Consider the following 12,573-nt stretch of genomic DNA (forward strand, 5'->3'; position numbering starts at 1 on the left):
CGTACCTGTGGTGTAGTGGTTATCACATCCGCCTAACACGCGGAATGTCCCAGGTTCGATCCCTGGCAGGTACAGATTACTATATAATTACACAAAACACCGTTAAATTTCTTTTCTTACAAGGTTGTTGCCAATCATTCATGTAATGCCTGTTCTGGAGGACTCGGCCCGTACCTGTGGTGTAGTGGTTATCACATCCGCCTTACACGCGGAATGTCCCAGGTCGATCCCTGGCAGGTACAGATTACCATATCATTACACAAAACACCGTTAAATTTTTTTTCTTACAAGGTTGATGCCAATCATTCATGTAATGCCTGTTCTGGAGGACTCGGCCCGTACCTGTGGTGTAGTTATTATCACATCCGCCTACCACGCGGAATGTCCCAGGTTCGATCCCTGGCAGGTACAGATTACCATATCATCACACAAAACACTGTAAAATTTCTTTTCTTACAAGCTTGATGCCAATCATTCATGTAATGCCTGTTCTGGAGGACTCGGCCCGTACCTGTGGTGTAGTGGTTATCACATCCGCCTAACACGCGGAATGTCCCAGGTTCGAACCCTGGCAGGTACAGATTACCATATCATTACACAAAACACCGTTAAATTTCTTTTCTTACAAGGTTGATGCCAATCATTCATGTAATGCCTGTTCTGGAGGACTCGGCCCGTACCGGTGGTGTAGTGGTTATCACATCCGCCTAACACGCGGAATGTCCCTGGTTCGATCCCTGGCAGGTACAGATTACTATATAATTACACAAAACGCCGTTAAATTTCTTTTCTTACAAGGTTGTTACCAATCATTCATGTAATGCCTGTTCTGGAGGACTCGGCCCGTACCTGTGGTGTAGTGGTTATCACATCCGCCTAACACGCGGAATGTCCCAGGTTCGATCCCTGGCAGGTACAGATTACTATATAATTACACAAAACACCGTTAAATTTCTTTTCTTACAAGGTTGTTGCCAATCATTCATGTAATGCCTGTTCTGGAGGACTCGGCCCGTACCTGTGGTGTAGTGGTTATCACATCCGCCTTACACGCGGAATGTCCCAGGTCGATCCCTGGCAGGTACAGATTACCATATCATTACACAAAACACCGTTAAATTTTTTTTCTTACAAGGTTGATGCCAATCATTCATGTAATGCCTGTTCTGGAGGACTCGGCCCGTACCTGTGGTGTAGTTATTATCACATCCGCCTACCACGCGGAATGTCCCAGGTTCGATCCCTGGCAGGTACAGATTACCATATCATCACACAAAACACTGTAAAATTTCTTTTCTTACAAGCTTGATGCCAATCATTCATGTAATGCCTATTCTGGAACACTCGTCCCGTACCTGTGGTGTAGTGGTTATCACATCCGCCTAACACGCGGAATGTCCCAGGTTCGAACCCTGGCAGGTACAGATTACCATATCATCACACAAAACACCGTTAAATTTCTTTTCTTACAAGGTTGATGCCAATCATTCATGTAATGCCTATTCTGGAGGACACGGCCGGTACCTGTGGTGTAGTGGTTATCACATCCGCTTAGCACGCGGAATGTCCCAGGTTGGATCCCTGGCAGGTACAGATTACCATATCATTACAGTAAACACCGTTAAATTTCTTTTCTTACAAGGTTGATGCCAATCATTCATGTAATGCCTGTTCTGGAGGACTCGGCCCGTACCTGTGGTGTAGTTATTATCACATCCGCCTAACACGCGGAATGTCCCAGGTTCGAACTCTGGCAGGTACAGATTACCATATCATTACACAAAACACCGTTAAATTTCTTTTCTTACAAGGTTGATGCCAATCATTCATGTAATGCCTATTCTGGACGACTCGTCCCGTACCTGTGGTGTAGTGGTTATCACATCCGCCTTACACGCGGAATGTCCCAGGTTCGATCCCTGGCAGGTACAGATTACCATATCATTACACAAAACACCGTTAAATTTCTTTTCTTACAAGGTTGATGCCAATCATTCATGTAATGCCTATTCTGGACGACTCGTCCCGTACCTGTGGTGTAGTGGTTATCACATCCGCCTTACACGCGGAATGTCCCAGGTTCGATCCCTGGCAGGTACAGATTACCATATCATTACACAAAACACCGTTAAATTTCTTTTCTTACAAGGTTGATGCCAATCATTCATGTAATGCCTGTTCTGGAGGACTCGGCCCGTACCGGTGGTGTAGTGGTTATCACATCCGCCTAACACGCGGAATGTCCCTGGTTCGATCCCTGGCAGGTACAGATTACTATATAATTACACAAAACGCCGTTAAATTTCTTTTCTTACAAGGTTGTTACCAATCATTCATGTAATGCCTGTTCTGGAGGACTCGGCCCGTACCTGTGGTGTAGTGGTTATCACATCCGCCTAACACGCGGAATGTCCCAGGTTCGATCCCTGGCAGGTACAGATTACTATATAATTACACAAAACACCGTTAAATTTCTTTTCTTACAAGGTTGTTGCCAATCATTCATGTAATGCCTGTTCTGGAGGACTCGGCCCGTACCTGTGGTGTAGTGGTTATCACATCCGCCTTACACGCGGAATGTCCCAGGTCGATCCCTGGCAGGTACAGATTACCATATCATTACACAAAACACCGTTAAATTTTTTTTCTTACAAGGTTGATGCCAATCATTCATGTAATGCCTGTTCTGGAGGACTCGGCCCGTACCTGTGGTGTAGTTATTATCACATCCGCCTACCACGCGGAATGTCCCAGGTTCGATCCCTGGCAGGTACAGATTACCATATCATCACACAAAACACTGTAAAATTTCTTTTCTTACAAGCTTGATGCCAATCATTCATGTAATGCCTGTTCTGGAGGACTCGGCCCGTACCTGTGGTGTAGTGGTTATCACATCCGCCTAACACGCGGAATGTCCCAGGTTCGAACCCTGGCAGGTACAGATTACCATATCATTACACAAAACACCGTTAAATTTCTTTTCTTACAAGGTTGATGCCAATCATTCATGTAATGCCTGTTCTGGAGGACTCGGCCCGTACCGGTGGTGTAGTGGTTATCACATCCGCCTAACACGCGGAATGTCCCTGGTTCGATCCCTGGCAGGTACAGATTACTATATAATTACACAAAACGCCGTTAAATTTCTTTTCTTACAAGGTTGTTACCAATCATTCATGTAATGCCTGTTCTGGAGGACTCGGCCCGTACCTGTGGTGTAGTGGTTATCACATCCGCCTAACACGCGGAATGTCCCAGGTTCGATCCCTGGCAGGTACAGATTACTATATAATTACACAAAACACCGTTAAATTTCTTTTCTTACAAGGTTGTTGCCAATCATTCATGTAATGCCTGTTCTGGAGGACTCGGCCCGTACCTGTGGTGTAGTGGTTATCACATCCGCCTTACACGCGGAATGTCCCAGGTCGATCCCTGGCAGGTACAGATTACCATATCATTACACAAAACACCGTTAAATTTTTTTTCTTACAAGGTTGATGCCAATCATTCATGTAATGCCTGTTCTGGAGGACTCGGCCCGTACCTGTGGTGTAGTTATTATCACATCCGCCTACCACGCGGAATGTCCCAGGTTCGATCCCTGGCAGGTACAGATTACCATATCATCACACAAAACACTGTAAAATTTCTTTTCTTACAAGCTTGATGCCAATCATTCATGTAATGCCTGTTCTGGAGGACTCGGCCCGTACCTGTGGTGTAGTGGTTATCACATCCGCCTAACACGCGGAATGTCCCAGGTTCGAACCCTGGCAGGTACAGATTACCATATCATTACACAAAACACCGTTAAATTTCTTTTCTTACAAGCTTGATGCCAATCATTCATGTAATGCCTGTACTGGAGGACTCGGCCCGTACCTGTGGTGTAGTGGTTATCACATCCGCCTAACACGCGGAATGTCCCAGGTTCGAACCCTGGCAGGTACAGATTATCATATCTTTACACAAAACACCGTTAAATTTCTTTTCTTACAAGGTTGATGCCAATCATTCATGTAATGCCTATTCTGGAGGACTCGGCCCGTACCTGTGGTGTAGTGGTTATCACATCCGCCTTACACGCGGAATGTCCCAGGTTCGATCCCTGGCAGGTACAGATTACTATATAATTACACAAAACACCGTTAAATTTCTTTTCTTACAAGGTTGTTGCCAACCATTCATGTAATGCCTGTTCTGGAGGACTCGGCCCGTACCTGTGGTGTAGTGGTTATCACATCCGCCTAACACGCGGAATGTCCCAGGTTCGATCCCTGGCAGGTACAGATTACCATATCATCACACAAAACACTGTAAAATTTCTTTTCTTACAAGCTTGATGCCAATCATTCATGTAATGCCTGTTCTGGAGGACTCGGCCCGTACCTGTGGTGTAGTGGTTATCACATCCGCCTAACACGCGGAATGTCCCAGGTTCGAACCCTGGCAGGTACAGCTTACCATATCTTTACACAAAACACCGTTAAATTTCTTTTCTTACAAGGTTGATGCCAATCATTCATGTAATGCCTATTCTGGAGGACTCGGCCCGTACCTGTGGTGTAGTGGTTATCACATCCGCCTTACACGCGGAATGTCCCAGGTTCGATCCCTGGCAGGTACAGATTACTATATAATTACACAAAACATCGTTAAATTTCTTTTCTTACAAGGTTGTTGCCAATCATTCATGTAATGCCTATTCTGGAACACTCGGCCCGTACCTGTGGTGTAGTGGTTATCACATCCGCCTTACACGCGGAATGTCCCAGGTTTCGATCCGTGGCAGGTACAGATTACCATATCATTACACAAAACACCGTTAATTTTCTTTTCTTACAAGGTTGATGCCAATCATTCATGTAATGCCTATTCTGGAACACTCGGCCCGTACCGGTGGTGTATTGGTTATCACATCCGCCTAACACGCGGAATGTCCCAGGTTCGAACCCTGGCAGGTACAGATTACCATATCATTACACAAAACACCGTTAAATTTCTTTTCTTACAAGGTTGATGCCAATCATTCATGTAATGCCTGTTCTGGAGGACTCGGCCCGTACCTGTGGTGTATTGGTTATCACATCCGCCTAACACGCGGAATGTCCCAGGTTCGATCCCTGGCAGGTACAGATTACTATATAATTACACAAAACACCGTTAAATTTCTTTTCTTACAAGGTTGTTGCCAATCATTCATGTAATGCCTGTTCTGGAGGACTCGGCCCGTACCTGTGGTGTAGTTATTATCACATCCGCCTACCACGCGGAATGTCCCAGGTTCGATCCCTGGCAGGTACAGATTACCATATCATCACACAAAACACTGTAAAATTTCTTTTCTTACAAGCTTGATGCCAATCATTCATGTAATGCCTGTTCTGGAGGACTCGGCCCGTACCTGTGGTGTAGTGGTTATCACATCCGCCTAACACGCGGAATGTCCCAGGTTCGAACCCTGGCAGGTACAGATTACCATATCATTACACAAAACACCGTTAAATTTCTTTTCTTACAAGCTTGATGCCAATCATTCATGTAATGCCTGTACTGGAGGACTCGGCCCGTACCTGTGGTGTAGTGGTTATCACATCCGCCTAACACGCGGAATGTCCCAGGTTCGAACCCTGGCAGGTACAGATTATCATATCTTTACACAAAACACCGTTAAATTTCTTTTCTTACAAGGTTGATGCCAATCATTCATGTAATGCCTATTCTGGAGGACTCGGCCCGTACCTGTGGTGTAGTGGTTATCACATCCGCCTTACACGCGGAATGTCCCAGGTTCGATCCCTGGCAGGTACAGATTACTATATAATTACACAAAACACCGTTAAATTTCTTTTCTTACAAGGTTGTTGCCAACCATTCATGTAATGCCTGTTCTGGAGGACTCGGCCCGTACCTGTGGTGTAGTGGTTATCACATCCGCCTAACACGCGGAATGTCCCAGGTTCGATCCCTGGCAGGTACAGATTACCATATCATCACACAAAACACTGTAAAATTTCTTTTCTTACAAGCTTGATGCCAATCATTCATGTAATGCCTGTTCTGGAGGACTCGGCCCGTACCTGTGGTGTAGTGGTTATCACATCCGCCTAACACGCGGAATGTCCCAGGTTCGAACCCTGGCAGGTACAGATTACCATATCATTACACAAAACACCGTTAAATTTATTTTCTTACAAGCTTGATGCCAATCATTCATGTAATGCCTGTACTGGAGGACTCGGCCCGTACCTGTGGTGTAGTGGTTATCACATCCGCCTAACACGCGGAATGTCCCAGGTTCGAACCCTGGCAGGTACAGCTTACCATATCTTTACACAAAACACCGGTAAATTTCTTTTCTTACAAGGTTGATGCCAATCATTCATGTAATGCCTATTCTGGAGGACTCGGCCCGTACCTGTGGTGTAGTGGTTATCACATCCGCCTTACACGCGGAATGTCCCAGGTTCGATCCCTGGCAGGTACAGATTACTATATAATTACACAAAACATCGTTAAATTTCTTTTCTTACAAGGTTGTTGCCAATCATTCATGTAATGCCTATTCTGGAACACTCGGCCCGTACCTGTGGTGTAGTGGTTATCACATCCGCCTTACACGCGGAATGTCCCAGGTTTCGATCCGTGGCAGGTACAGATTACCATATCATTACACAAAACACCGTTAATTTTCTTTTCTTACAAGGTTGATGCCAATCATTCATGTAATGCCTATTCTGGAACACTCGGCCCGTACCGGTGGTGTAGTGGTTATCACATCCGCCTAACACGCGGATTGTCCCAGGTTCGAACCCTGGCAGGTACAGATTACCATATCATTACACAAAACACCGTTAAATTTCTTTTCTTACAAGGTTGATGCCAATCATTCATGTAATGCCTGTTCTGGAGGACTCGGCCCGTACCTGTGGTGTAGTGGTTATCACATCCGCCTAACACGCGGAATGTCCCAGGTTCGATCCCTGGCAGGTACAGATTACTATATAATTACACAAAACACCGTTAAATTTCTTTTCTTACAAGGTTGTTGCCAATCATTCATGTAATGCCTGTTCTGGAGGACTCGGCCCGTACCTGTGGTGTAGTGGTTATCACATCCGCCTTACACGCGGAATGTCCCAGGTTCGATCTCTGGCAGGTACAGATTACTATATAATTACACAAAACACCGTTAAATTTCTTTTCTTACAAGGTTGTTGCCAATCATTCATGTAATGCCTTTTCTGGAACACTCGGCCCGTACCTGTGGTGTAGTGGTTATCACATCCGCCTAACACGCGGAATGTCCCAGGTTCGATCCCTGGCAGGTACAGATTACTATATAATTACACAACACACCGTTAAACTTCTTCTCTTACAAGGTTGATACCATTCATTCATGTAATGCCTATTCTGGACGACTCGGCCCGTACCTGTGGTGTAGTGGTTATCACATCCGCCTAACAAGCGGAATGTGCCAGGTTCGATCCCTGGCAGGTACAGATTACCATTTCGTTACACAAAACACCGTTAAATTTCTTCTCTTACAAGGTTGATGCCAATCATTCATGTAATGGCTATTCTGGAGGACTCGGCCCGTACCTGTGGTGTAGTGGTTATCACATCCGCCTAACACGCAGAATGTCCCAGGTTTCGATCCGTGGCAGGTACAGATTACCATATCATTACACAAAACACCGTTAATTTTCTTTTCTTACAAGGTTGATGCCAATCATTCATGTAATGCCTGTTCTGGAGGACTCGGCCCGTACCTGTGGTGTAGTGGTTATCACATCCACCTAACACGCGGAATGTCCCAGGTTCGATCCCTGGCAGGTACAGATTACCATATCATTACACAAAACACCGTTAAATTTCTTTTCTTACATGGTTGATGCCAATCATTCATGTAATGCCTATTTTGGAGGACTCGGCCCGTACCTGTGGTGTAGTGGTTATCACATCCGCCTTACACGCGGAATGTCCCAGGTTCGATCCCTGGCAGGTACAGATTACTATATAATTACACAAAACACCGTTAAATTTCTTTTCTTACAAGGTTGTTGCCAATCATTCATGTAATGCCTATTCTGGAACACTCGGCCCGTACCTGTGGTGTAGTGGTTATCACATCCGCCTTACACGCGGAATGTCCCAGGTTTCGATCCGTGGCAGGTACAGATTACCATATCATTACACAAAACACCGTTAATTTTCTTTTCTTACAAGGTTGATGCCAATCATTCATGTAATGCCTATTCTGGAACACTCGGCCCGTACCGGTGGTGTAGTGGTTATCACATCCGCCTAACACGCGGAATGTCCCAGGTTCGAACCCTGGCAGGTACAGATTACCATATCATTACACAAAACACCGTTAAATTTCTTTTCTTACAAGGTTGATGCCAATCATTCATGTAATGCCTGTTCTGGAGGACTCGGCCCGTACCTGTGGTGTAGTGGTTATCACATCCGCCTAACACGCGGAATGTCCCAGGTTCGATCCCTGGCAGGTACAGATTACTATGTAATTACACAAAACACCGTTAAATTTCTTTTCTTACAAGGTTGTTGCCAATCATTCATGTAATGCCTGTTCTGGAGGACTCGGCCCGTACCTGTGGTGTAGTGGTTATCACATCCGCCTTACACGCGGAATGTCCCAGGTTCGATCCCTGGCAGGTACAGATTACTATATAATTACACAAAACACCGTTAAATTTCTTTTCTTACAAGGTTGTTGCCAATCATTCATGTAATGCCTATTCTGAAACACTCGGCCCGTACCTGTGGTGTAGTGGTTATCACATCCGCCTTACACGCGGAATGTCCCAGGTTTCGATCCGTGGCTGGTACAGATTACCATATCATTACACAAAACACCGTTAATTTTCTTTTCTTACAAGGTTGATGCCAATCATTCATGTAATGCCTGTTCTGGAGGACTCGGCCCGTACCTGTGGTGTAGTGGTTATCACATCCACCTAACACGCGGAATGTCCCAGGTTCGATCCCTGGCAGGTACAGATTACCATATCATTACACAAAACACCGTTAAATTTCTTTTCTTACATGGTTGATGCCAATCATTCATGAAATGCCTATTCTGGAGGACTCGGCCCGTACCTGTGGTGAAGTGGTTTTCACATCCGCCTTACACGCGGAATGTCCCAGGTTCGATCCCTGGCAGGTACAGATTACTATATAATTACACAAAACACCGTTAAATTTCTTTTCTTACAAGGTTGTTGCCAATCATTCATGTAATGCCTGTTCTGGAGGACTCGGCCCGTACCTGTGGTGTAGTGGTTATCACATCCGCCTAACACGCGGAATGTCCCAGGTTCGATCCCTGGCAGGTACAGATTACCATATCATTACACAAAACACCGTTAAAATTCTTTTCTTACAAGGTTGATGCCAATCATTCATGTAATGCCTATTCTGGACGACTCGTCCCGTACCAGTGGTGTAGTGGTTATCACATCCGCCTTACACGCGGAATGTCCCAGGTTCGATCCCTGGCAGGTACAGATTACCATATCATTACACAAAACACCGTTAAATTTCTTTTCTTACAAGGTTGATGCCAATCATTCATGTAATGCCTATTCTGGAACACTCGTCCCGTACCTGTGGTGTAGTGGTTATCACATCCGCCTAACACGCGGAATGTCCCAGGTTCGAACCCTGGCAGGTACAGATTACCATATCATCACACAAAACACCGTTAAATTTCTTTTCTTACAAGGTTGATGCCAATCATTCATGTAATGCCTATTCTGGAGGACTCGGCCCGTACCTGTGGTGTAGTGGTTATCACATCCGCCTTGCACGCGGAATGTCCCAGGTTCGATCCCTGGCAGGTACAGATTACTATATAATTACACAAAACATCGTTAAATTTCTTTTCTTACAAGGTTGTTGCCAATCATTCATGTAATGCCTATTCTGGAACACTCGGCCCGTACCTGTGGTGTAGTGGTTATCACATCCGCCTAACACGCGGAATGTCCCAGGTTCGAACCCTGGCAGGTACAGATTACCATATCATTACACAAAACACCGTTAAATTTCTTTTCTTACAAGGTTGATGCCAATCATTCATGTAATGCCTGTTCTGGAGGACTCGGCCCGTACCTGTGGTGTAGTGGTTATCACATCCGCCTAACACGCGGAATGTCCCAGGTTTGATCCCTGGCAGGTACAGATTACTATATAATTACACAAAACACCGTTAAATTTCTTTTCTTACAAGGTTGTTGCCAATCATTCATGTAATGCCTGTTCTGGAGGACTCGGCCCGTACCTGTGGTGTAGTGGTTATCACATCCGCCTTACACGCGGAATGTCCCAGGTTCGATCCCTGGCAGGTACAGATTACTATATAATTACACAAAACACCGTTAAATTTCTTTTCTTACAAGGTTGTTGCCAATCATTCATGTAATGCCTTTTCTGGAACACTCGGCCCGTACCTGTGGTGTAGTGGTTATCACATCCGCCTAACACGCGGAATGTCCCAGGTTCGATTCCTGGCAGGTACAGATTACTATATAATTACACAACACACCGTTAAACTTCTTCTCTTACAAGGTTGATACCATTCATTCATGTAATGCCTATTCTGGACGACTCGGCCCGTACCTGTGGTGTAGTGGTTATCACATCCGCCTAACAAGCGGAATGTGCCAGGTTCGATCCCTGGCAGGTACAGATTACCATTTCGTTACACAAAACACCGTTAAATTTCTTCTCTTACAAGGTTGATGCCAATCATTCATGTAATGCCTATTCTGGAGGACTCGGCCCGTACCTGTGGTGTAGTGGTTATCACATCCGCCTAACACGCGGAATGTCCCAGGTTTCGATCCGTGGCAGGTACAGATTACCATATCATTACACAAAACACCGTTAATTTTCTTTTCTTACAAGGTTGATGCCAATCATTCATGTAATGCCTGTTCTGGAGGACTCGGCCCGTACCAGTGGTGTAGTGGTTATCACATCCACCTAACACGCGGAATGTCCCAGGTTCGATCCCTGGCAGGTACAGATTACCATTTCGTTACACAAAACACCGTTAAATTTCTTTTCTTACAAGGTTGTTGCCAATCATTCATGTAATGCCTATTCTGAAACACTCGGCCCGTACCTGTGGTGTAGTGGTTATCACATCCGCCTTACACGCGGAATGTCCCAGGTTTCGATCCGTGGCTGGTACAGATTACCATATCATTACACAAAACACCGTTAATTTTCTTTTCTTACAAGGTTGATGCCAATCATTCATGTAATGCCTGTTCTGGAGGACTCGGCCCGTACCTGTGGTGTAGTGGTTATCACATCCACCTAACACGCGGAATGTCCCAGGTTCGATCCCTGGCAGGTACAGATTACCATATCATTACACAAAACACCGTTAAATTTCTTTTCTTACATGGTTGATGCCAATCATTCATGAAATGCCTATTCTGGAGGACTCGGCCCGTACCTGTGGTGAAGTGGTTTTCACATCCGCCTTACACGCGGAATGTCCCAGGTTCGATCCCTGGCAGGTACAGATTACTATATAATTACACAAAACACCGTTAAATTTCTTTTCTTACAAGGTTGTTGCCAATCATTCATGTAATGCCTGTTCTGGAGGACTCGGCCCGTACCTGTGGTGTAGTGGTTATCACATCCGCCTAACACGCGGAATGTCCCAGGTTCGATCCCTGGCAGGTACAGATTACCATATCATTACAAAAAACACCGTTAATTTTCTTTTCTTACAAGGTTGATGCCAATCATTCATGTAATGCCTATTCTGGACGACTCGTCCCGTACCAGTGGTGTAGTGGTTATCACATCCGCCTTACACGCGGAATGTCCCAGGTTCGATCCCTGGCAGGTACAGATTACCATATCATTACACAAAACACCGTTAAATTTCTTTTCTTACAAGGTTGATGCCAATCATTCATGTAATGCCTATTCTGGACGACTCGTCCCGTACCTGTGGTGTAGTGGTTATCACATCCGCCTTACACGCGGAATGTCCCAGGTTCGATCCCTGGCAGGTACAGATTACTATATAATTACACAAAACACCGTTAAATTTCTTTTCTTACAAGGTTGTTGCCAATCATTCATGTAATGCCTATTCTGGAACACTCGTCCCGTACCTGTGGTGTAGTGGTTATCACATCCGCCTAACACGCGGAATGTCCCAGGTTCGAACCCTGGCAGGTACAGATTACCATATCATCACACAAAACACCGTTAAATTTCTTTTCTTACAAGGTTGATGCCAATCATTCATGTAATGCCTATTCTGGAGGACACGGCCGGTACCTGTGGTGTAGTGGTTATCACATCCGCTTAGCACGCGGAATGTCCCAGGTTGGATCCCTGGCAGATACAGATTACCATATCATTACAGTAAACACCGTTAAATTTCTTTTCTTACAAGGTTGATGCCAATCATTCATGTAATGCCTGTTCTGGAGGACTCGGCCCGTACCTGTGGTGTAGTTATTATCACATCCGCCTAACACGCGGAATGTCCCAGGTTCGAACCCT

The 12,573-nt window shown here is 45.3% G+C and overlaps 65 non-coding genes across 65 annotated transcripts; all 65 read left to right on the forward strand.

The window, feature by feature from the left end:
* Position 1: 1 nt before the first annotated feature.
* On the forward strand, positions 2-74 carry TRNAV-AAC (transfer RNA valine (anticodon AAC)). Its single transcript has one exon. It is a non-coding gene; the product is annotated as a tRNA-Val (tRNA).
* Positions 75-170: 96 nt separating this feature from the next.
* Positions 171-242, forward strand: TRNAV-UAC (transfer RNA valine (anticodon UAC)). The gene has a single exon. It is a non-coding gene; the product is annotated as a tRNA-Val (tRNA).
* Positions 243-338: 96 nt separating this feature from the next.
* Positions 339-411, forward strand: TRNAG-ACC (transfer RNA glycine (anticodon ACC)). Its single transcript has one exon. It is a non-coding gene; the product is annotated as a tRNA-Gly (tRNA).
* Positions 412-507: 96 nt separating this feature from the next.
* On the forward strand, positions 508-580 carry TRNAV-AAC (transfer RNA valine (anticodon AAC)). The gene has a single exon. It is a non-coding gene; the product is annotated as a tRNA-Val (tRNA).
* A 265-nt stretch (positions 581-845) lies between these two features.
* Positions 846-918, forward strand: TRNAV-AAC (transfer RNA valine (anticodon AAC)). The gene has a single exon. It is a non-coding gene; the product is annotated as a tRNA-Val (tRNA).
* Positions 919-1,014: 96 nt separating this feature from the next.
* Positions 1,015-1,086, forward strand: TRNAV-UAC (transfer RNA valine (anticodon UAC)). The gene has a single exon. It is a non-coding gene; the product is annotated as a tRNA-Val (tRNA).
* A 96-nt stretch (positions 1,087-1,182) lies between these two features.
* On the forward strand, positions 1,183-1,255 carry TRNAG-ACC (transfer RNA glycine (anticodon ACC)). The gene has a single exon. It is a non-coding gene; the product is annotated as a tRNA-Gly (tRNA).
* Positions 1,256-1,351: 96 nt separating this feature from the next.
* TRNAV-AAC (transfer RNA valine (anticodon AAC)) lies at positions 1,352-1,424 on the forward strand. The gene has a single exon. It is a non-coding gene; the product is annotated as a tRNA-Val (tRNA).
* Positions 1,425-1,520: 96 nt separating this feature from the next.
* Positions 1,521-1,593, forward strand: TRNAA-AGC (transfer RNA alanine (anticodon AGC)). Its single transcript has one exon. It is a non-coding gene; the product is annotated as a tRNA-Ala (tRNA).
* A 265-nt stretch (positions 1,594-1,858) lies between these two features.
* TRNAV-UAC (transfer RNA valine (anticodon UAC)) lies at positions 1,859-1,931 on the forward strand. Its single transcript has one exon. It is a non-coding gene; the product is annotated as a tRNA-Val (tRNA).
* A 96-nt stretch (positions 1,932-2,027) lies between these two features.
* Positions 2,028-2,100, forward strand: TRNAV-UAC (transfer RNA valine (anticodon UAC)). The gene has a single exon. It is a non-coding gene; the product is annotated as a tRNA-Val (tRNA).
* A 265-nt stretch (positions 2,101-2,365) lies between these two features.
* On the forward strand, positions 2,366-2,438 carry TRNAV-AAC (transfer RNA valine (anticodon AAC)). The gene has a single exon. It is a non-coding gene; the product is annotated as a tRNA-Val (tRNA).
* A 96-nt stretch (positions 2,439-2,534) lies between these two features.
* Positions 2,535-2,606, forward strand: TRNAV-UAC (transfer RNA valine (anticodon UAC)). The gene has a single exon. It is a non-coding gene; the product is annotated as a tRNA-Val (tRNA).
* A 96-nt stretch (positions 2,607-2,702) lies between these two features.
* Positions 2,703-2,775, forward strand: TRNAG-ACC (transfer RNA glycine (anticodon ACC)). Its single transcript has one exon. It is a non-coding gene; the product is annotated as a tRNA-Gly (tRNA).
* Positions 2,776-2,871: 96 nt separating this feature from the next.
* On the forward strand, positions 2,872-2,944 carry TRNAV-AAC (transfer RNA valine (anticodon AAC)). Its single transcript has one exon. It is a non-coding gene; the product is annotated as a tRNA-Val (tRNA).
* A 265-nt stretch (positions 2,945-3,209) lies between these two features.
* Positions 3,210-3,282, forward strand: TRNAV-AAC (transfer RNA valine (anticodon AAC)). Its single transcript has one exon. It is a non-coding gene; the product is annotated as a tRNA-Val (tRNA).
* Positions 3,283-3,378: 96 nt separating this feature from the next.
* TRNAV-UAC (transfer RNA valine (anticodon UAC)) lies at positions 3,379-3,450 on the forward strand. Its single transcript has one exon. It is a non-coding gene; the product is annotated as a tRNA-Val (tRNA).
* Positions 3,451-3,546: 96 nt separating this feature from the next.
* On the forward strand, positions 3,547-3,619 carry TRNAG-ACC (transfer RNA glycine (anticodon ACC)). The gene has a single exon. It is a non-coding gene; the product is annotated as a tRNA-Gly (tRNA).
* A 96-nt stretch (positions 3,620-3,715) lies between these two features.
* TRNAV-AAC (transfer RNA valine (anticodon AAC)) lies at positions 3,716-3,788 on the forward strand. Its single transcript has one exon. It is a non-coding gene; the product is annotated as a tRNA-Val (tRNA).
* Positions 3,789-3,884: 96 nt separating this feature from the next.
* Positions 3,885-3,957, forward strand: TRNAV-AAC (transfer RNA valine (anticodon AAC)). The gene has a single exon. It is a non-coding gene; the product is annotated as a tRNA-Val (tRNA).
* Positions 3,958-4,053: 96 nt separating this feature from the next.
* On the forward strand, positions 4,054-4,126 carry TRNAV-UAC (transfer RNA valine (anticodon UAC)). The gene has a single exon. It is a non-coding gene; the product is annotated as a tRNA-Val (tRNA).
* Positions 4,127-4,222: 96 nt separating this feature from the next.
* Positions 4,223-4,295, forward strand: TRNAV-AAC (transfer RNA valine (anticodon AAC)). The gene has a single exon. It is a non-coding gene; the product is annotated as a tRNA-Val (tRNA).
* Positions 4,296-4,391: 96 nt separating this feature from the next.
* TRNAV-AAC (transfer RNA valine (anticodon AAC)) lies at positions 4,392-4,464 on the forward strand. Its single transcript has one exon. It is a non-coding gene; the product is annotated as a tRNA-Val (tRNA).
* Positions 4,465-4,560: 96 nt separating this feature from the next.
* Positions 4,561-4,633, forward strand: TRNAV-UAC (transfer RNA valine (anticodon UAC)). Its single transcript has one exon. It is a non-coding gene; the product is annotated as a tRNA-Val (tRNA).
* A 96-nt stretch (positions 4,634-4,729) lies between these two features.
* Positions 4,730-4,803, forward strand: TRNAV-UAC (transfer RNA valine (anticodon UAC)). Its single transcript has one exon. It is a non-coding gene; the product is annotated as a tRNA-Val (tRNA).
* A 265-nt stretch (positions 4,804-5,068) lies between these two features.
* Positions 5,069-5,141, forward strand: TRNAV-AAC (transfer RNA valine (anticodon AAC)). Its single transcript has one exon. It is a non-coding gene; the product is annotated as a tRNA-Val (tRNA).
* A 96-nt stretch (positions 5,142-5,237) lies between these two features.
* Positions 5,238-5,310, forward strand: TRNAG-ACC (transfer RNA glycine (anticodon ACC)). Its single transcript has one exon. It is a non-coding gene; the product is annotated as a tRNA-Gly (tRNA).
* Positions 5,311-5,406: 96 nt separating this feature from the next.
* Positions 5,407-5,479, forward strand: TRNAV-AAC (transfer RNA valine (anticodon AAC)). Its single transcript has one exon. It is a non-coding gene; the product is annotated as a tRNA-Val (tRNA).
* Positions 5,480-5,575: 96 nt separating this feature from the next.
* TRNAV-AAC (transfer RNA valine (anticodon AAC)) lies at positions 5,576-5,648 on the forward strand. The gene has a single exon. It is a non-coding gene; the product is annotated as a tRNA-Val (tRNA).
* A 96-nt stretch (positions 5,649-5,744) lies between these two features.
* On the forward strand, positions 5,745-5,817 carry TRNAV-UAC (transfer RNA valine (anticodon UAC)). Its single transcript has one exon. It is a non-coding gene; the product is annotated as a tRNA-Val (tRNA).
* Positions 5,818-5,913: 96 nt separating this feature from the next.
* On the forward strand, positions 5,914-5,986 carry TRNAV-AAC (transfer RNA valine (anticodon AAC)). Its single transcript has one exon. It is a non-coding gene; the product is annotated as a tRNA-Val (tRNA).
* A 96-nt stretch (positions 5,987-6,082) lies between these two features.
* TRNAV-AAC (transfer RNA valine (anticodon AAC)) lies at positions 6,083-6,155 on the forward strand. Its single transcript has one exon. It is a non-coding gene; the product is annotated as a tRNA-Val (tRNA).
* A 96-nt stretch (positions 6,156-6,251) lies between these two features.
* TRNAV-AAC (transfer RNA valine (anticodon AAC)) lies at positions 6,252-6,324 on the forward strand. Its single transcript has one exon. It is a non-coding gene; the product is annotated as a tRNA-Val (tRNA).
* Positions 6,325-6,420: 96 nt separating this feature from the next.
* TRNAV-UAC (transfer RNA valine (anticodon UAC)) lies at positions 6,421-6,493 on the forward strand. The gene has a single exon. It is a non-coding gene; the product is annotated as a tRNA-Val (tRNA).
* Positions 6,494-6,589: 96 nt separating this feature from the next.
* Positions 6,590-6,663, forward strand: TRNAV-UAC (transfer RNA valine (anticodon UAC)). The gene has a single exon. It is a non-coding gene; the product is annotated as a tRNA-Val (tRNA).
* Positions 6,664-6,928: 265 nt separating this feature from the next.
* On the forward strand, positions 6,929-7,001 carry TRNAV-AAC (transfer RNA valine (anticodon AAC)). Its single transcript has one exon. It is a non-coding gene; the product is annotated as a tRNA-Val (tRNA).
* Positions 7,002-7,097: 96 nt separating this feature from the next.
* Positions 7,098-7,170, forward strand: TRNAV-UAC (transfer RNA valine (anticodon UAC)). The gene has a single exon. It is a non-coding gene; the product is annotated as a tRNA-Val (tRNA).
* Positions 7,171-7,266: 96 nt separating this feature from the next.
* On the forward strand, positions 7,267-7,339 carry TRNAV-AAC (transfer RNA valine (anticodon AAC)). The gene has a single exon. It is a non-coding gene; the product is annotated as a tRNA-Val (tRNA).
* A 96-nt stretch (positions 7,340-7,435) lies between these two features.
* TRNAV-AAC (transfer RNA valine (anticodon AAC)) lies at positions 7,436-7,508 on the forward strand. Its single transcript has one exon. It is a non-coding gene; the product is annotated as a tRNA-Val (tRNA).
* Positions 7,509-7,774: 266 nt separating this feature from the next.
* On the forward strand, positions 7,775-7,847 carry TRNAV-AAC (transfer RNA valine (anticodon AAC)). Its single transcript has one exon. It is a non-coding gene; the product is annotated as a tRNA-Val (tRNA).
* A 96-nt stretch (positions 7,848-7,943) lies between these two features.
* TRNAV-UAC (transfer RNA valine (anticodon UAC)) lies at positions 7,944-8,016 on the forward strand. Its single transcript has one exon. It is a non-coding gene; the product is annotated as a tRNA-Val (tRNA).
* A 96-nt stretch (positions 8,017-8,112) lies between these two features.
* TRNAV-UAC (transfer RNA valine (anticodon UAC)) lies at positions 8,113-8,186 on the forward strand. The gene has a single exon. It is a non-coding gene; the product is annotated as a tRNA-Val (tRNA).
* A 96-nt stretch (positions 8,187-8,282) lies between these two features.
* Positions 8,283-8,355, forward strand: TRNAV-AAC (transfer RNA valine (anticodon AAC)). The gene has a single exon. It is a non-coding gene; the product is annotated as a tRNA-Val (tRNA).
* Positions 8,356-8,451: 96 nt separating this feature from the next.
* Positions 8,452-8,524, forward strand: TRNAV-AAC (transfer RNA valine (anticodon AAC)). Its single transcript has one exon. It is a non-coding gene; the product is annotated as a tRNA-Val (tRNA).
* Positions 8,525-8,620: 96 nt separating this feature from the next.
* On the forward strand, positions 8,621-8,693 carry TRNAV-UAC (transfer RNA valine (anticodon UAC)). Its single transcript has one exon. It is a non-coding gene; the product is annotated as a tRNA-Val (tRNA).
* A 96-nt stretch (positions 8,694-8,789) lies between these two features.
* TRNAV-UAC (transfer RNA valine (anticodon UAC)) lies at positions 8,790-8,863 on the forward strand. The gene has a single exon. It is a non-coding gene; the product is annotated as a tRNA-Val (tRNA).
* A 96-nt stretch (positions 8,864-8,959) lies between these two features.
* TRNAV-AAC (transfer RNA valine (anticodon AAC)) lies at positions 8,960-9,032 on the forward strand. Its single transcript has one exon. It is a non-coding gene; the product is annotated as a tRNA-Val (tRNA).
* A 96-nt stretch (positions 9,033-9,128) lies between these two features.
* TRNAV-UAC (transfer RNA valine (anticodon UAC)) lies at positions 9,129-9,201 on the forward strand. The gene has a single exon. It is a non-coding gene; the product is annotated as a tRNA-Val (tRNA).
* A 96-nt stretch (positions 9,202-9,297) lies between these two features.
* On the forward strand, positions 9,298-9,370 carry TRNAV-AAC (transfer RNA valine (anticodon AAC)). Its single transcript has one exon. It is a non-coding gene; the product is annotated as a tRNA-Val (tRNA).
* Positions 9,371-9,466: 96 nt separating this feature from the next.
* TRNAV-UAC (transfer RNA valine (anticodon UAC)) lies at positions 9,467-9,539 on the forward strand. Its single transcript has one exon. It is a non-coding gene; the product is annotated as a tRNA-Val (tRNA).
* Positions 9,540-9,635: 96 nt separating this feature from the next.
* TRNAV-AAC (transfer RNA valine (anticodon AAC)) lies at positions 9,636-9,708 on the forward strand. Its single transcript has one exon. It is a non-coding gene; the product is annotated as a tRNA-Val (tRNA).
* Positions 9,709-9,804: 96 nt separating this feature from the next.
* On the forward strand, positions 9,805-9,877 carry TRNAA-UGC (transfer RNA alanine (anticodon UGC)). The gene has a single exon. It is a non-coding gene; the product is annotated as a tRNA-Ala (tRNA).
* A 96-nt stretch (positions 9,878-9,973) lies between these two features.
* Positions 9,974-10,046, forward strand: TRNAV-AAC (transfer RNA valine (anticodon AAC)). The gene has a single exon. It is a non-coding gene; the product is annotated as a tRNA-Val (tRNA).
* Positions 10,047-10,142: 96 nt separating this feature from the next.
* TRNAV-AAC (transfer RNA valine (anticodon AAC)) lies at positions 10,143-10,215 on the forward strand. Its single transcript has one exon. It is a non-coding gene; the product is annotated as a tRNA-Val (tRNA).
* Positions 10,216-10,311: 96 nt separating this feature from the next.
* TRNAV-UAC (transfer RNA valine (anticodon UAC)) lies at positions 10,312-10,384 on the forward strand. Its single transcript has one exon. It is a non-coding gene; the product is annotated as a tRNA-Val (tRNA).
* Positions 10,385-10,480: 96 nt separating this feature from the next.
* On the forward strand, positions 10,481-10,553 carry TRNAV-AAC (transfer RNA valine (anticodon AAC)). The gene has a single exon. It is a non-coding gene; the product is annotated as a tRNA-Val (tRNA).
* A 96-nt stretch (positions 10,554-10,649) lies between these two features.
* Positions 10,650-10,722, forward strand: TRNAV-AAC (transfer RNA valine (anticodon AAC)). Its single transcript has one exon. It is a non-coding gene; the product is annotated as a tRNA-Val (tRNA).
* Positions 10,723-11,157: 435 nt separating this feature from the next.
* On the forward strand, positions 11,158-11,231 carry TRNAV-UAC (transfer RNA valine (anticodon UAC)). The gene has a single exon. It is a non-coding gene; the product is annotated as a tRNA-Val (tRNA).
* A 96-nt stretch (positions 11,232-11,327) lies between these two features.
* Positions 11,328-11,400, forward strand: TRNAV-AAC (transfer RNA valine (anticodon AAC)). Its single transcript has one exon. It is a non-coding gene; the product is annotated as a tRNA-Val (tRNA).
* A 96-nt stretch (positions 11,401-11,496) lies between these two features.
* TRNAV-UAC (transfer RNA valine (anticodon UAC)) lies at positions 11,497-11,569 on the forward strand. The gene has a single exon. It is a non-coding gene; the product is annotated as a tRNA-Val (tRNA).
* A 96-nt stretch (positions 11,570-11,665) lies between these two features.
* On the forward strand, positions 11,666-11,738 carry TRNAV-AAC (transfer RNA valine (anticodon AAC)). The gene has a single exon. It is a non-coding gene; the product is annotated as a tRNA-Val (tRNA).
* Positions 11,739-11,834: 96 nt separating this feature from the next.
* Positions 11,835-11,907, forward strand: TRNAV-UAC (transfer RNA valine (anticodon UAC)). Its single transcript has one exon. It is a non-coding gene; the product is annotated as a tRNA-Val (tRNA).
* Positions 11,908-12,003: 96 nt separating this feature from the next.
* TRNAV-UAC (transfer RNA valine (anticodon UAC)) lies at positions 12,004-12,076 on the forward strand. The gene has a single exon. It is a non-coding gene; the product is annotated as a tRNA-Val (tRNA).
* A 96-nt stretch (positions 12,077-12,172) lies between these two features.
* TRNAV-AAC (transfer RNA valine (anticodon AAC)) lies at positions 12,173-12,245 on the forward strand. The gene has a single exon. It is a non-coding gene; the product is annotated as a tRNA-Val (tRNA).
* A 96-nt stretch (positions 12,246-12,341) lies between these two features.
* Positions 12,342-12,414, forward strand: TRNAA-AGC (transfer RNA alanine (anticodon AGC)). The gene has a single exon. It is a non-coding gene; the product is annotated as a tRNA-Ala (tRNA).
* The last annotated feature ends 159 nt before the right edge of the window (positions 12,415-12,573 follow it).

The sequence above is a fragment of the Pholcus phalangioides genome, unplaced genomic scaffold (assembly GCF_987345545.1).
Source record: "Pholcus phalangioides strain wild (caught in Gottingen) unplaced genomic scaffold, Ppha-v1.0 ptg000032l_1, whole genome shotgun sequence".
Taxonomy (NCBI): Eukaryota; Metazoa; Arthropoda; class Arachnida; order Araneae; family Pholcidae; genus Pholcus; species Pholcus phalangioides.